Source organism: Tamandua tetradactyla, chromosome 7 (genome assembly GCF_023851605.1).
Source record: "Tamandua tetradactyla isolate mTamTet1 chromosome 7, mTamTet1.pri, whole genome shotgun sequence".
Lineage (NCBI taxonomy): Eukaryota > Metazoa > Chordata > Mammalia > Pilosa > Myrmecophagidae > Tamandua > Tamandua tetradactyla.
In genome coordinates this window covers 160,989,158-161,002,311 of record NC_135333.1, presented here as the reverse complement: position 1 = coordinate 161,002,311, position 13,154 = coordinate 160,989,158, and the positions used below count along the sequence as shown (strand labels likewise).

The 13,154-nt window shown below is 35.5% G+C and overlaps 1 pseudogene; it reads left to right on the top strand.

The window, feature by feature from the left end:
- Positions 1–610: 610 nt before the first annotated feature.
- Positions 611–1,351, top strand: LOC143690285 (ribosomal protein uL30-like pseudogene; annotated as a pseudogene).
- Positions 1,352–13,154: the final 11,803 nt, after the last annotated feature.

The following is a 13,154-nucleotide window of genomic DNA, read 5'->3' as shown; positions in this document are numbered from 1 at the left end:
AATGGATTAAAAATATACTTGAAAACTATTGTAAACTTTAAACGTGATACAAATATTATTTATTCTAAAGATAATAATTTGGATGAAATTGTCTGATGCTGATGTTAACCTACTAGTCACTATGACCAGAATTCAATCCAGGTAAATTTGAGGTAGCAGTAGATATCATAATTAACTGAAATGCAACAGTTCTGGCTAAAGCATGACACACTTTTGTATAGCAATTTAATTCTGCATTTTCTAGTTGAAAATGAAATGAACAGAATTTTATTTTCACCAAAAGTCAGAATCATCGTTGAGTACCATTGCCAAAAAAAGAAAAAGAGAACTATGTTTATCCAAAAGTATGTATATAAGACAATTAAGTAATAAAAACTTACTGGAGTAAATGGGAAGCTATGGAGAACTTGTCATTTGTCACGTATAGTGCCACATTGTATCTACTAAATTGTCATGCCCTGTTCTTTAGTGCATTATACGCTTACAGAGTATAGAAGCATAGGACAGAGAGTTGGCTACTTCCTCCACTGCTGCTGGTATGGACACCTGCTCACCTCACATATTACAGCAGCAAGTAGTGAGCAAAAAACAAACCAGAGGCATCAGAAAGATGGTGGAGAAGGAGCCAAGGCAAAAGATCCATTTGGTTCCAGAAAATCGCCTGAAAAAGAGGAAGGCTTCTCAGCCTTCAAAGCCACCTGGATAAAGCAGGTACCTCTGAAAAAGAAGCAAAGGAAAGGGAAAAGCTCAGGTTTAAGTGACTGGAATTCCTCCTAATTGAGTCTACATGATCCAACATGATAGGATATGCCTCAAATGACTGAAAGTGAAATCTCATGGCTTGGAAATGCCCAGATGAACATTCCTTGGCCTTTGTGACACGCATCCAAAGGATCAGTGGGTTAGAGTTACTGGTGCAGAGGACCACTGAACGACCTCACTTGAGAAAGATTTTTTCAGTGGTTTATTTGTGAAAGTGACCCCCACAGCCCTAAAATGGCTGGGTACAGTGGAACCTTATATGACCCGGAGATTTCCAAATCTGAAGTCTGTCCGGGAACTCATCCTGAAATATGGACAAGCCAAGGTCAAGAATAAGAGAATCCTGTTGACAACCAAGAGAGTAGTTGAGGAGCACTTGGAGAGGTTTGGTGTCATTTGTTTGGACTGTCTCATTCATGAAATTGCCTTCCTGGGGAGGTCTTTCAAGAGGGTCTCCCAGTTCTCATGCCCACTCCACCTTTCGATGGTCCATCACACAACCAAGAGTAAAGTGGTCTTTTTCAAGGAAATGGGCTCACCTTGTTATTGGGGTAAAAACATCAATCAACATCTCCAACAACTGAACTAAACCCAGAATCTCTGAAAGCACATTATATTGGAGGCATATGTTTGTTTTTTGAGTTGCCATGGAGAAGGGAGTCCTGCACCATCTATAGCCTGGGAAATGCCCACCAGATGCTTCCCCTGGGCTTCAGGATGGAATTTTCTTGTTTCCATGATGGTCAGCCATCTGTATAAAACCTGGATTATGAAGGAGTGGACCATTTTCTTGGTTTGGGGTGGATAGAATTAGCACTGTTTGACCTTTTAAGTCTCAGACACTAATTTAGTTGGACTCTTCTGTGCTTTTGCCCTTTCCTTGCATATGCTGGATTATGGAAGAAGTGCTTTCTGCCATGCTGGTAATGATGATGTAAAGCAGCCACAGAGCTCCTGGGGACATTAAAACTGCAAATTGGGTCTGTTCCTACTTGTCTCCACCCATAACTGGACCTTCCCTGTGCTCCCATCACTCAATTGCCTTAACTTCCCATCTAAGCAGTTGATGAGAACCTAACAGGCCCAAATGAAGACCAGAAAACATGAATTGAGTCATGAGCTAGAGGTATAGTAATGTCTTAAAGTGGGCCAGTTTATGAGGTAGTTAATTAGATTGATTGGCTCAAGAATTAGCCTGCCAGAAATAGATTTGTTGTAGATGTTACTTATACTGCAAAGCATTACAAAATCAGATAACCTTAAAATAATGTATACAAAGCCATGAAGGGAAGCACTTGTGAGGATGGAAGCCAAAGGTTTATGTCCCAAATCTATCTTGTACTAAATATGGGAATAGTGTTTCTATCTTTCCTCTAAAATGCTAATAACATCAGGCCTAACAACCTCACAGGTTGTTAAAAGGATCGAACAAAATATGTTTTTCAACTTAGAATTGATGAGAAGTTATAAAAATTGTGCACTGCAGTTTAAAGTATCATGATATACCACCCCCTAAACAAATTATGGGACTCTCATTTTCTGAGTAAAGCTAAGCCTATTATAAACTCTGCAGGTTAGTGTGTGCTAATATGGCTTGATCATGACATTCAGTGTTTATACCTGGTATGTTCCAGGCTTTGTGGGGAAAACCAAAACATAAAGATTAGTATTAGGGAGCAAGAGTAGGTGGAATGAGCCACATTGTCTATCAGCTAAGGAGACTGATAGAATGTGGTCGTGGGAACTTTTCCTCTTTGCTCTAAGCCTGAAGTCTCCTGCCTTACCTAACTGGTTCCCAGGTTCTAGGGTTTTTGTTCACTGTTTTTTTTAAATGCTTAAATTTAAAAGCAAATTTGTTGTTAATACATCATGTGGTGGGGAATGTGGTTAAAAGGGGGGAAATTTTAGGTTTTATATATGTCATTAGAATACAAAAAACAAACACAGGACTGCATTGCACAAATACAGAACCCAGTGTAAACTATAGGCTACAATTAATAGTACAGATTATAATATTCCTTCATCAGTTTCTATAAAGGTGCCACACTTATGTAAAGTGTTAATAAATGACAGCTCTGTATTTTCTTCATGATTTTTCTGTAAGCCTAAAAATTCTCTAACAAAAAATTATTAAAAAATCATAATAACAAGCCAGAGCTGGGATAAAATCTGCTTTTTGTTTGATGTTTGATGATGGTCTTTCAGACATCATATAGAAGCTTGAGGATTTTTCCAGGGAGCTCCATTTAGTTGATGGGAACAGTGTTTGGTAATTGGTAATGCAGAGATAGCAAGATTTAGGATTCATTTCTGTATTAATTTATTTATTCAACAAATATTTTCTGATGTTCTGTTATGTTCCAAGTGTCAGTCTAGGTGCTGGTGATACAAAGTCGAATGACATATGCAGAATCTTCTTCCCTTACCAAATTTATATTATACAGAGACCAGTAGTCATTAAATAAATTAATATATAACATTGTATTGTATCAGGCAAGCATTATTATAGGGCTAGAGAGAAAAGAATAAAACAGGGATAGAGCAAAATGGAGAATCCCATTTTCCATTTTTTCATGGAATGGGAAGAAATGGCTTCTCTGAAGAGGAAACTGGGGGCAGGGTATGGTAGATTTGTCCTTGTGTGTATCTAGGAAAGAATCCTCTATGTGGAGGGGACACGAAGATTCTGAGATGGGTAAGGGAAGGGATGCGATGATATATGTAATGTGCTTGTCATCAAATAACAATAAATAAAAGATGATGATGATGATGGTAATTGCCAGCATCCCCTTTCCTGCTGTTGGAAATGCCAGTAGATAAAATAAGCTTTGCTTTGGAATACAGTTTTACCACAAGTTTAAATACTTATCTTAAAAATATTAAGTTGTGAACAAAGTTTATTTTTATATGCTATCTTGGGGACTGAGGAATATAAACAAAAAGCTGTGTTCCGAGAGATGGCTGAAGTGTATAAAGAATTATGAAGATGATTGTGAGATCCCTCCTAGATTTGAAATGACAAACTCAAGGGTTTACAAAAACCCAGTTTATCACACAGCTTTGCATATTATTTTTTGCAGAAGGCAAAAAATTCAGAAGCAACAAAAGCAGCAGAGAAGTGGAAAAATTGCAACAGAATATGAAGCAATTTTGGTGATTAAGTTTTGGAAGCAGGTTGTGAAACTGTCATTCTAGAGAAAGATCAAAGACACCAAGGAGCTGTCTCTAAAGGTTTCTTGTTCCTATGCTGCCCTGAAGCTTTGGGAATCTAATTGAAAATACGAAGATATGGAGGTTTCTTTTGACAAAAGACAAAAATTTAGAGTGAGAATGACTATATAATAATCTTTTAAAGAAATTCTATCTTGATTTGTTGTATTTTTAAATGGAGAATCACTTTCAAATTGAAAAACAGGAAAAGATATCCAATCTAGTGATAGAGTTAATTCCATAGTTTGATTTGGGAAAAGCAAATTAGTAAATTCAATATGGCAAAATTTCTCAGAAATTACTTGACATAACCTGGTCCCTATAAATATAAAGGATAGACTTAATCACTTCATTCATATGTGACTGGGATAGGAAATGTGAGGAAGTTGCAGACAAAGGAGATTCAGTTTGGAGGGTAAATTCCAGTGGCAAATGTCTTATTACAAAAATGTAAACCAAATAAGACTATGGGATTCATTAATCCAAAAACATTCTAAATTCTGATTTAAATATTAGAATATTTAATGAAGCTTATTATGTATCCACTAATTACTCAGCCAGAAAAATACAGAGATCAATAAAAAAAAATTGTACTTATCCAGGAAAAAGTATACATAAATAAATAATTGTAATACTATTAGAAGTTCAGAGCATATCTTTAGAATCTTCAGGCCACATTCTAGAAATTGTCAACAATTTACCATTCTGAAAGTTTGCATGTACCTGGTTCTAATTATTTGTTAGTACACACACATGTGTACATGTATTTATATAAATGACACCATAAAGACGTGTGTATTAATGATAAACCCAGGGACACCTCTGACTCTGAATCCTGGTTCTAATACTTATTATCCGTATGTTGTTGGGAAAGTTATTTAATTTTCCTGAGCAGTAATTTCTTCACATACAAAACAGGGATATCAGTCTCTATACCATAGCCCTTTAGTAAAAATTATATTAGATAATAGTTAGATAACACCAGTTAAGCACTGGCCACAAGAAATATTAGCTATTATTCTTATTGTTGTTTCACTATTTTTTGTCAATGACATTGTCTATTGTCCCTGTTGTATTCTTACTCTTAATATAAATAGTGGCCTTTTATAAATCAAGACAACTGTAAGAATAATTTTTTTTTCAATTTGTATGTGCATTTTTTTTGCAGTTTTATTTATTATTTTTTTTAACTTTTGATCATTCCGTCTACATATATTATCAGTAAACAATAGTTTTTTTTGCAGCTATTGTTCTATCTTAGAGGATGCCTTTTGAAAAGATCTTTCCCAGACTTTTCGCCAGTTATCAAGAACAGAAAACAGTTCTATGACACTTAATATGTTGCCAGCAGTGTTCAAACTGCTGAGCAAGTATTAATTCATTTAATTAGCATAATAGATAAGTAGCAATTATTATTATACTTTGTCACATTGTACTAACACGGAAGTTTGTATACCAAGCACTGAATAGGGGAGACAAAATATCTAGAAAATTGTTGCTGTCAGGATAAATCCCATATGTCATTCTCTCTCTCTCTTTCTCTCTTAGTAAAAAATGGATCTATACTGTAATGCAACTTTCCTCCTAATCACACATTGTATTCTGGACATCTTTCTCTGTTATCACTTCATTATTTTTAAAGATTACAGAATTGCAACATTACACTAGAATTTGTTTAAGGTGACAAGTTGGGGCTGACTTTTACCTTAATTTCTCTCACCAAACTTTGGCCTAAGGCTGCTTTCAGCAGAAAAAAGGATCACATTCTAAATTGCACAAAGGTTATCTTCTGATTGACCAATTCTGTGTCCCTAGTTTGCTTCTCTGCAGAAGGAGCATCTTTTTCTAATTTGCAGCAAGGCACTTTATGAGTCAGGGGTTGCCCTGAGCATCAACTAATTTGCGAGTTACAGAGCCAGGGTTGAATCCTGAAGGCCTCACATGAGAACCCCACACTGATTCGCTCACAAATACCTCTTGTAGGAATAAATTCCCAGGAGTGCAGTGGCTAAGTCAAAGGGTAAGCAAATTTAAAATATTGCTATTTACTGCCCAAGTGCTGTCCCAAAAGACTTTCACCCATTTGTATTCCACTAATATAGTGTCTGGTTTCCCACATCCTAACTAATTTTGGATATCACAATTCCTTTTTACATGTTGAGTTTTTATTCATCACAGTGAAAAAGTTGCCAGATAAAGCTATATCTCTTTCCTGGAAAGAGTTTTTGTTGTTAGTTTACTCAATCTGTGGTAATTTTTTTTCTTTTTATTATTTTATTTTTTCTCCTAAAAGTAAAAGTGACTGTTTAAACATACTGGCAAATCAGGCTTGCTGTGAAATCGCCTTCGCTCTATTTAAGCAACTTGATCTGGCACAGAAAATATCATGGCTCTACTAAGAGATTTGATAAATAGATTTGGTAATACATAGATATTACCTCTTTTGGATGATATTTTGAAGTCAGTGAGGGCAGATGCAGATACTAAAGTATCTTTCTGTGTTTTTAAGGCCCTTCGATTCATAAGGTCATTTCCCTTGGTATGAACAAAATCAATTTTATTAGAATATTTGCCAACCTTAAGCTATATCTATAGACAGTGTATGTGCTTTACATTAAGCAACTTCAAAGTTTGTGTTAATATAACCATCAAGGCCCTCCGGTCCAAACATATTTGTAAATTGCTAGAGTGTCCTTTTATCTTGCAAGATCTTCTGATGTGGAGAATGGATAAAAGTTTGTAACAATTTTTAAAGAGTCATTTACAAATTTCATCTGTGCAGAAGCAGATTTTATTTTTATTTCTTTCGCTCAAACGTGTTGGATTAGGTTGGTCAAACTTCATCTCCACTTTTAATCTAGTCCATGTGTTTGCATTTTAATTCAGTTTAACCTCTTTTGGTATACAGTAAACACATAGATTCAAATAAAGAATTAGAACTCACTCTCAGTTCAACAGAATGATTTGAAGAGGTAGAATAAGTGGGGGCCAGCTGTCTTCACCCTTTCTTAAGCCTTTTATGGGTTTCCCAAGGGAAGAAGTGTCATGGACCTCATCCCAACACAACTTAAATAATAGCTAATACTTATTTTGAAGTCACTATATAGAATGCACACTACCCAGCATTTTTCATGCATTGACCTATTTATCCTACTTAGCAGATGAGAAAACTGAGGCACTGATGGCTTTAAAAACTTGCCTGAGATCCAGTGGCAGATTTGGAATTTGAATCAAATAGCTTAGTCCATCTCTCTTAAACAGTGTGCTTTACCACAGATAGAAGGAAGCTTGCTTTAATTTATACAAGATCCACTTTTGACTATGACTTCAGGGCACAAATGTCTTTAAGTGAAATGAGTATTTGTACCTCTCTTCTTCACCACCTTTACCCTGCTCCTAAGATTTAATTCTTCTCCATGTTGAATTCAATTAAAGGAAAGAAAGCAAATATACCCAGAGACTCCACAACTGGGTCAATTTGTGGAGTTGATTACAGATTGGCTGTAATCAACTAAGGTTAAATAAAAAGAGATTTCTGTTTAGCTTGATAGGAGACTGGGAAGGGAAAGGAGACATAATGCTCCAGAATTTAACCAGAGCATATCAGATTCCAGCACAAGCATGAGACCGAAAATAGCACCCAAGATAGACTGAAGGAAGATGAATTTCTTTCAGTGAAGCTTTCTAACCAATTCCTCTCATCTGTAAGGACTCGCTCTAAGTTCTTTACTAATAACAATGATGATAGTAAAAGGCCTTTTGGCAGAAATAGCAGTGGCAATCACAACAGTAGCAACTGTGTGGGCACAGAATTTATAAATCAGACAGCTATGACTCCATGCCTGAATCTTCTACTCCCCACTTGCATGAACTTAAGGAATTTAATATTTTCCAGCCCCAATTTCTTTATCTATAAAATGAGCACACTAAGAATTAGCCCATAGGATAGTGACAAATAAGTGGGGTGGTCAATACAATCAACTAGTATATGTCTGACACATAGTAGGCCCTTAAGATCTGTAAGATTAGTCTTTTCTTTTTTACCTTTTGGTCATTCATTTTCATCATTTAGAATGTAAAGGGAAGGATATCTGGCAACTTCCAAAAGCATTATTCATCTTCTAATATGAAGTAGTAGCTCTTGTATCAACTACTTCTAGCATCTAAAATAAATAAAGCTTTTTGTAGGCTTGATATGCTCTTTCTACTATTCCCAGATCAACCCAGACATATTGAAGAAACTCCTTGTAGCACATGTATTCAGTTTTCCATTATTTCAAAACACATATCCTCATGGGACCCAAATAAAAAGGTTTAGTAGCAAAAGCAGAATGCATTAAATTCCTTTAGACTCAATACTTTATTCTTATTAGTCTTAGGTACAGTGTCTCATAAATACATTTGTTTCTCTCTCAGGCCTCAAGCATAAGATTCATTGATTATTTTCATTTGGACACTGAGTGATAGTTAAGGTGTGGGTTAGAGTTAGGCATACCTAGCAATCGCAAAGAGATTTTGCTAACAAGTAAAAGTTTTATGTTAACCTATAAAATATTTGTGTTTTTTACAAAAAAAAAATAAGTGAATGAAACAGCTAAGATGAATGAAGAGCAGCAACTCGAGTTTGGAGGAACCATATCATATTACTAATGACTACTTGCAACAATCTGCACAAGACTGGAAGTGAACTGCATCCTCTCTAGGGCCCAGTGAAAGAAAATGTGCCAATTAGCAGATACTGATTCTAGTTAACACATGCAGAGGAAAAGGGACAACAGTTGGTTAAATAACGGGCAGGGAATTGAGAAGGGCAACTTAAAGAGTGTGAAGAAAAATCAAGCTCTCCAAAGGGGGAGATTTTGGGAAGAACTGTGGATCTGGATAACAAGAATGGCTCAGAATGAATATGTTCCAACTGATAATTTCCCTGCCATTATATCACCCTTCTTAAGGCTTCAGTGGTGAAAGAAGAAATCTAGTTGAACTTGAGTTTGCCCCATGAGTTAGGGGCTAGGGAGGAGTCAAGACACAATGTATAATAGTCTCACCATAACTAGGCACCATAAAGGCAAGAAAATTCCCTAAAAGTATCAAAAGAAGAGTGAATGGATGCAAAGCAAACACCAGTCAGAAAAATAAATTCACTATGAAGATAATGAGCTTTTCCTGACAATGACTCAATTATTTGGAAACACATTTTTTTTTTTTTTTTTTTTTTTTTTAAAGGAAAGACAGAGAGAAGGAAGGAAGGATAGAAGGAAGGAAGGAAGGAAGAAAGGGAAACATCTTTAAACATTTTCTTGTTTTATTGTATTTTGTTTTTCCGTTTTTTGTTACATGGGCTGGGGCCGGGAATCGAACCGAGGTCCTCCGGCATAGCAGGCAAGCACTTTGCCCGCTGAGCCACCGCGGCCCGCCCTGGAAACACATTTTTATAAACCATTTTGTCAAATAATGTGCCATTAAATTTCAAGGAGAATGCCAAAAAATAAAACTTATAAGATAAGCAATACTTTTTAGCTGTTGGTTGGAAGAAAAATTTATTTCATAATTCTGGCTCTGCCACCAATCAGCTGTGTGATTTGGGGCCAGTTATATTAACCTTCTGGATAGCCAATTTCCTACTTTCTTAAAATGAGAAAATTGGACAAAGATCTCTATAAGCTATCATCTAGAAGATATGAATGATCTTTGTAGCTCTAGTACAAACTGGTAATGTGAGTTAGCTTCTGGCCATGCTTTCAAGCTTTTCCCAGAGTGTAGTGAGCTGGATAGCTTTTCTTGATTACTTTGTCTTGTTCCAATTATAAAAAGTTCTATAATTATTCTCGGCAAGCATCCAAAAATATGCCTCACTACCCAGTTCCAATTAATAATGTGTGACTTGTTAAAAAGAGATTTTGTTCATTTGAAGGTTTTAATAGCACCCAGTTTCAACTTGGTTCTCTTGGGAAAATATTTAGCATGCATTTAGCTAGCTTGACACATACAACTAATTAATTTGTCTAAAGCAAAATATTATATGAATCATAAACAAAGAACTGAAAATTGAAATAGTGCCAGAATTAAAGCTTGAGGTACCCTATGCTTAATTAGTTTCAGGTTTTGTTTTTTTTTTCCTTTGGAAGGGGGGTCATTATTTTTATTAAACATAGATTAATGTTATGTCATTTATAGATAGATTCATAAAATAATATTTAAACAAAACTCATACCTAATAATCAGAGTTCTTCATGTATTTTCAGAAACTAGAAGAACTTTCAGAAATCTGATTTTTCAAAGAATGTGCCCAAATGATACAAAGCAAATGTATGATGGACAGGGCAAAAAACTAGCATGAGCTGTTGTACCTCTCTCCTTAGCTCAAACCTAGAGACACATTAAAGTAGGAAGGAGATTGATGGATCTACATAGAATATTTGCATTACAGAACTTCTTAAATATTCAGTACTTTCCATTTCTTAGTAGGAGTGTACATTCACTATGTAAAAAACCTTGGGAAACAGATATTGTGTTCTAGTATAAAGGGTTTCTTAGTTTGCCAGGGTTCCTATGACAAATACCAGATGAAGGGTTGGTTTAAAGAAAAGGAACTTATTGTCATATGGTTTTGGAGGCTACGAGTCCAACATCAAAGTATGAGCAGGGTTTACTTTCTCCAGGTGATTGTAGCATACAGAATATGAGACCACAGGGACCACAGCAACTTACTGTAGAAGACACTCACTTCCAAAGAAATACAACAAACTTAACAGCTTGTATCAGGTGAAACAGAACTATTTGACCAAATGGAAAATAATTTTCTAAAAAAAATATATTATCTCCAATGAGATAAGGATATTGTTATAGTGTGAATAAGCAATTATAACAGAACTAGTTCAAAATATATAATAATTCAAATGAAGCATTCAATGAATGGGCTGAATAGCAGAAAAAAGTGACCAAGGAATAAATTAGTAAATTGAAAGAAGAGGTTTATAAACTTTATTAAAATATCTCAGAAAGGGATAAGTAAGAGATAGAGAGGTGGAAAATCTAAATGAAGAGTTAAGACACAGGGAGGCCAGAAGAAATCACACCATCAATATAATGGATTTTCCATAGGGGAAAAGGAAATAGAGAATGAATAAATGAGAGGAAATAGTTGAAGTAATGAATGACCCTAATTCCTCAAATTAAAAGAAAGAAGACCTCATTTTGAAGGAACTCATAAATGCCAAGCAAAAAAAAAAGACAAAAAAAAAAAAAAAACAGACACAGAAAAAGAACTACCGCTAAAATATTAAACTGAATTTTAAGACTATTGTTTCAGTTTCCTGGCTGTTAAATACCATGCAATGAGTTGGCTTGACCAGTGATAATTTCTTGGCTCATCGTTTTGAGGCTAGGAGAAGTCCAAAAGCAAAGCAACATCTAAGCGATGCTTTCTCCCAGAAGTCTGATGTTTTACTGCTGGCTGTCGGTGATCCTTAGTCATTGGCTTTTCTGCCATAAGCAAGGCAGATGGCAGCCTCTCCTGGCTTCTTTTTTCTCTTCCTGGTTCCATTGACTTCCAGCTTCTGACTGCTCTCTGTGGCTTTCTCCTGCGTTGTCTGGATCTCATTACATTTCTAAAGGACTCCAGTGATAGGATTAAGACCCATTCTGATTACATTAGGCCACATCTTAACTGATGTAACCCCATCAAAAGGTGCTGGTTATAATGAGTTCATACCCACAAGACTGCATTAAATTTGAGAACATGTTTTTCTATGGTACATACCTCTAAGACACCACAGATATCAATAAAAGGGAGATCACGAAAGTTCAAAGAGAAAAAAACAGAGGAACAAGATTTATATTGATATCAGACTTCTCAACAACTGTGACAATAAAAAGAAAATGAAACAATATTTTCATAGAAAATAAAAGAAACTCTAGCATAAAAGTAATATTTGTCTGTCTGCATAAATGTGGACGTACAATGGATATTCTCAGGCATATAAGACCTCAGAAATGTCACCACAGATTCATTTTAAAAGCAATCTTGGAGAAAATATTTTATTCAAAAGAAAAACAGAAATTCTAGGAGGATGCTACAAGATATATGAGAACCAAGGGGGGGTGGATAAATTAGTAGAATTAAGTATTTTCTTTTAAGAAGAGGAAAAATGTACACTAAAATATATATTAAAAATCCAGAACTAAAATTCTATGAGACAAGCATGAGGTAGGAATAGAACCCATATTAAATACTTATCTTTTCCATAAGGAAGGTATAAGTAGTAACACCTTTAGGAAATTGACAGAAAAATAATAAACATAAATTTTACCTTAAATAAGCTAAAGCCAATTAATGAAGTATAAAAATATAGTGTTATACATCCAAAACAGGAAAAGAGAAAAAAAGGAAAAACAATGGAGAGTGTGGAAATATATAACATGAAATAAAATGCCTGAAGACAGTTCTTATATGGATGCAATGGATGTAAGTAAGTCAAACTTACTCATCAAGAACTTTCTCACATCACATTAAAATCATCCATCAATAGGATAATTTCAGTTCCCCAGGCAACTGGAACAGAAATTTGTGTGCAGGAGGTTTATCCGGGATAGTTATCAAGAACAATACTTGTAGGGAGTGAGGGAAGGATTGAGCAGAGGAAGAAGTTGAAATGTGATCATGCAGTTTCAACAAATGCCACAAGGAACTTTGAAGCTGGGATGACTTTTCATATATGTCCAAAATTGAGACGACATAGTTGGACATCATATCAACACACTGAGTACTAAAAGCTGCCCCAGAAGATACTTTAGCTCTCACATATATCCTACTCTGCTTCCATGTCTAACTGCAGCCCTACTTCCTCGTGATAATCAAGGTCAATTGCCCCAACCATGATGATTCTTTTCCCAGTCTGCTGGTCTTTTGGCATGAGGATCCTGGATTATGTAGGTGGCAGCAATAGTTTAAAATTTCATAGAAGTATTGTGGCATCCCTTTGTGGAAGTATTTCTCTCTGGGAACCAGGACAACTAGATCCACATTGCCTAGAGTTTCAGGGATAGGAATCATATGTTTCTCAAGTGGATCACTATTTCTACACCTCGGTTTTTGTATTTGTGTCCTCTATCTGTTGGGGACACAGCACCATCCAATGGCTGTTGTTTTAGAGTGCATACTGTGTCCTGGAAGATGAGTT